Source organism: Branchiostoma belcheri, unplaced genomic scaffold, assembly GCF_001625305.1.
Source record: "Branchiostoma belcheri isolate BF01 breed outbred unplaced genomic scaffold, Haploidv18h27 scaffold384, whole genome shotgun sequence".
Classification (NCBI taxonomy): domain Eukaryota; kingdom Metazoa; phylum Chordata; class Leptocardii; order Amphioxiformes; family Branchiostomatidae; genus Branchiostoma; species Branchiostoma belcheri.
The window spans coordinates 22,577-27,474 of NW_017804003.1; the positions used below are offsets into that span (position 1 = coordinate 22,577).

At 37.3% G+C, this 4,898-nt stretch overlaps 1 protein-coding gene across 1 annotated transcript in view; it reads left to right on the forward strand.

The window, feature by feature from the left end:
• LOC109476633 (von Willebrand factor D and EGF domain-containing protein-like) overlaps window positions 1-4,898 on the forward strand; it is a 77,202-nt gene that overhangs the window by 12,284 nt on the left and 60,020 nt on the right. The window lies entirely within an intron of this gene.

Genomic DNA, 4,898 nt, shown 5'->3' on the forward strand with positions numbered 1-4,898 from the left:
GTATTTTGTTTGTGATTGTTTAGGAATGGCCACATTGCAGGAACAAAGTTGAGCTACAGTAGAATCAGTCAAGTCAGGTTTAAGTCAAAGTAGTTTGGAGTATTTGTTCAGTCTTATGACTCCAGTACATGATGATGACCCTGTGGATTATTGATATGTGTAGCATTACGAGAAAGGTAGCTGAAAACACTGGTTTCACTGTCATGTGTGTCAATAAAATCACACAAATCTTGCTTTTCAGATGTTGTGTTGAGTGTGTATTTTCCTAGTTATAATATGATATAAAATGAGAAACGTTGTATATGAACACAAAAGATCATTTCATGAATTACAGATGAACTAGAGTTTATTCACAATAGATAATAGTAGTTATTTGTATAAGTTTCCCTGAGGCAAAAGAGGGTTTGTTACACTGACTGAACAAGGTACTGACTTTAAGTAGAAGCTGAAACCTTTCCATAAAGTCTCTTATCATTGGTTCAGCAATCATTTTAGTGCAAATTTATCATCTCTGAAAGTCAACAAAATAACAGGGTATTATCCTGTACACCCAAAAGTCTTACGAACTCGTGTAACACTTAAATAACGGTTAGTGTAGTCAATATAGGCAACTGAGGGGTTGATGAGCTATAATGATTTCACAAATTACACGTTTGTCTTCTCTCACCGAAATATGACGTAGATCTGTGATATTCCATGATTTTGGCATATCGATTCAGTTATACATGTACATGTTCATGTGTAATCATTAATAGGATATATCATCCAAATTCAGAACGAATAATCCAATTAAATGCTTGGCGAGATAAAGAGTATCACCTAATAGTATGTGCTCTGTGCGACCTTGAGCGTTCACGCGAGGAGGCGTCCAAAATACAGACGATTGAGATAATTTGCACCGCATGTAAGCTTTTTTCTTTGTTAAACGAATATCTCACGTCGTATGTAATTTTATAGATTTATACAAGACAAGGCTAATATACTTATCTAGCTGTCCAGTTATAGATAGGCTTTTCTTTTATATTCCTTGTGAAGATACAAGGTATACACGGCGTGCGAAGTTGTTAGAGAAGTACGATTTAATCTCTAGATGGTTAAATGATAGTAACTCCACAATGAATTATTGTTTCGATATGAGAATTTGGCTATCGGCTATCAAAGCATTTACAAATCAGTCCCCAGAATTTGAAAGAAATCCGTGGAGTTCTAAGCGCGCTATGACCGCCGAGATGTTGCGGTTTCCTTGTGGCAAGAAGACGTCCTCCCAACATTACAATTCTAGGACCGCGTCGCACCACCTTGGTCGCACAGAAGTGCGCTTTCATTCATAAAACGAGTAGGGTCTTGTATATCTGGACAGAACTCTCACAATACCAGGCTGATGTGCTGATCTAGCTGTGCTGTCAATAAAACTGCTAATTATGCCTTGTGAAAATACAATCTTCAATTGAGATGACATGTGAACTGTGATATATGAAGTAGTTATGGAAGTTAATCTCCAAAAGCTTTAAAGATAGTTAACTCAAAAATAAATTGTGATATCGGCATGGGATTTTGGGCATGGGGTGGGAACGCATTTGAAAATTAGTCACTCAAATTTGAAAGAAATGCGTTGAAGTCTTAGCAAAATATAACTCCCGAACCTCTTGGCAAGGAGGCGTCGTCCCAACATTGCGTTCCTCATAGACGATTTTAGGATCGCATCTCACAGAAGTGCGTTTCCCTTCATAAATTGATAAGGATTTTGTATATCCGGTTTAAACTTGCACAATACCAGGCTGATATACTGACCTGGCTGTGGTGTTAATAAATTTGCTCTACCTTCATCTTTTGTGAGAATATAGACCATTCACCTGTCTCTAGTTCTAGGGGCGCGAAGTAGTAAAACGCGTTCCTACCAAGAATTATTTAGAGCCAAATAGATCACGTTACAATCAACACAGGTACACCATATTTTAGACACGGATAGCCTACGATACTATATAACATTGAACAAAGTAACTTTGACCGTAACCCAAACCGTTCGTTAGTAATTAGACAAAAACCCGTTACAAGTCCCCCATGCGATTTTGGTTCAAAGTGCAGCAAATAAATATTGGGGGAATACAGGACAATTCCGCAACAAAATTGACTGATAATCACGTACGACACCCATTATTGGCTAATCTTACCATTCCTTCACAATTCCATCTTTTATTTTAGTTGTAACACATTAAAGATAAATCTAGATATCCTGGCGAGATGCAGAGGAACTGCAGCAAAATAATATTTTTTTTCAAGAGATTGCGCAGGGGGGGCTCCCTTATCAATATTTCTCACCAAAACATACATATCTGACCTTTGCATATCACAGCGAACCCAACAATACCACTTTTTACAAAATAACTCTGCGTTGAAAATTTTTCATCATTAGCATATAAATCCCTTTTCTGTCCAGGTCCAGCCCCCCCCCCCATCAATATTTCTCAATGAAACATGCATATTTACACTTGATGTATCGCAAGGAACCCAACAATACCAATTTTTACAAAATAGCTCTACGTTGAAAATTTGTCGTCATTAGCATAAAAATCCCTTTTCTGTCCAGGGGGCCCCCCATATCAATATTGCTCAATGAAATTTACATATTTGAACTTGGCGTATCGCAAAGAACCCCACAATACCAATTTTTACGAAATAGCTCCGCGTTGAAAATTTGTCGTCATTAGCATAAAAATCCCTTTTCTGTCCAGGGGGCCCCCCATATCAATATTGCTCAACGAAATTTACATATTTGAACTTGGCGTATCGCAAAGAACCCCACAATACCAATTTTTACGAAATAGCTCCGCATTGAAAATTTGTCGTCATTAGCATAAAAATCCCTTTTCTGTCCAGGGGGCCCCCCATATCAATATTGCTCAACGAAATTTACATATTTGAACTTGGCGTATCGCAAAGAACCCCACAATACCAATTTTTACGAAATAGCTCCGCGTTGAAAATTTGTCGTCATTAGCATAAAAATCCCTTTTCTGTCCAGGGGGCCCCCCATATCAATATTGCTCAATGAAATTTACATATTTGAACTTGGCGTATCGCAAAGAACCCCACAATACCAATTTTTACGAAATAGGTAACATTGAAAATTTGTCGTCATTAGCATAAAAATCCCTTTTCTGTCCAGGGGTCCCCCATATCAATATTGCTCAATGAAATTTACATATTTGAACTTGGCGTATCGCAAAAGAACCCCACAATACCAATTTCTATGAAATAGCTCCGCGTTGAAAATTTGTCGTCATTAGCATAAAAATCCCTTTTCTGTCCAGGGGGCCCCCTATATCAATATTGCTCAATGAAATTTACATATTTGAACTTGGCGTATCGCAAAGAACCCCACAATACCAATTTTTACGAAATAGCTCCGCGTTGAAAATTTGTCGTCATTAGCATAAAAATCCCTTTTCTGTCCAGGGGGCCCCCCCATATCAATGTTTCTCAACGAAATCTACATATTTACACTTACTTGGCATATCGCAACGGACCCAACAATACCAATTTTTAAAAAATAGCTCCGTGTTGAAAATTTTTCATCATTAGCATAAAAATCCCTTTAATACTGCTTCTTTATGCACCACAGCTACCCCCCTCCCTTCAATAAATGCCTAGGCCAGCAACTAGTCCATTGTTTCCTCCCTGAGCCTATTCAGGCTTTTTCATTAAATTTCTATAATTACAATATTCTAAAAAGCCTATTACCTATACATGTACATCAATATTCAAGACAAAAAGTACTGGAATAATTGCATACAAAGCTTGATGTGTCAATTTGCTTGATGACTGGGGATATTCATTGAGATGAAGCTGAAGAACAAATCCTGAAGATAAAGTGTGTGACACAAAGACATCATAAGTACATTTTTGGCAAAGGAGGTTTATTTAATGTTTATAAATTGACTGATAAAATGATACCTGCACAGCCACACTCATTATGTACTTTGCTATTTCATTGTTTGATATATTGCAAACAGTGTGTACAAAATTGCATTAAAGTTCATGGTACACTGTGCAAGGATATGATACTTGAACTAATGAAAACTGCTGCCGTTTATATTTAGTCATAGAAGATAACACAGGCCTTCAGAAAGGTTTGCCTTCAGAAAGGTTTGCCTTCAGAAAGGTTAATGTACAATTCAAGGTTAATTATCAAAGTATACAAGAATACCTTTTATACAACAAATTACACATCATTTGTGGTATGCTAGGTAAACAGTACATGTGTATTGTATATACAATATACCATCAACATTACCAGAAAGTGGTCAGGTCATTTTACCTAAAAATCAGCTGACATGCCTACATATGTCAAATGTGTTATCTTATCAACACTTTTTTTAAAACTAAATAAATTAGCCTTCTTTCCAGTTGGGCAAGATAGCTGACTAGTTACAGTAGTGCCTGCTATCCTCTGTTCTCACTGCCCTGAGAGCAAGTCTTGTGCAGAAATCTTGTTGAAGCTGAGGCTTAAGAGCAAATGTCTGTAAGGATCAAACAATGGTGGCAGGGGTCAAAAAATCGATTTGGCTCAAATTTTGCACAGTGATAGTACTTGGCCCACAACCCCTCAAAATAGCTTTCTTTCTGCTCTACACCGATCGTTGCCATGGTAACAGCCCAAACATGTTTTGGGGCCATTTTCCCTGATTTGGGCATGCCAGAAACATGAAAATTGCCAAAGTTTAGGGCACGATTACAAACAAATGCTTGAATATATCCGAAAGACAAAAACTGTGCTGAAATGTCCAACTTATCTGCTTTTCTAAAATAGCTTTAAAATTTTTCAAGAGGTCCGTTTAAGGGTCTGGGCATCCCTAAGACAATACAGTGTTTTGGGCTTTTGAAATATCCCTATTTCT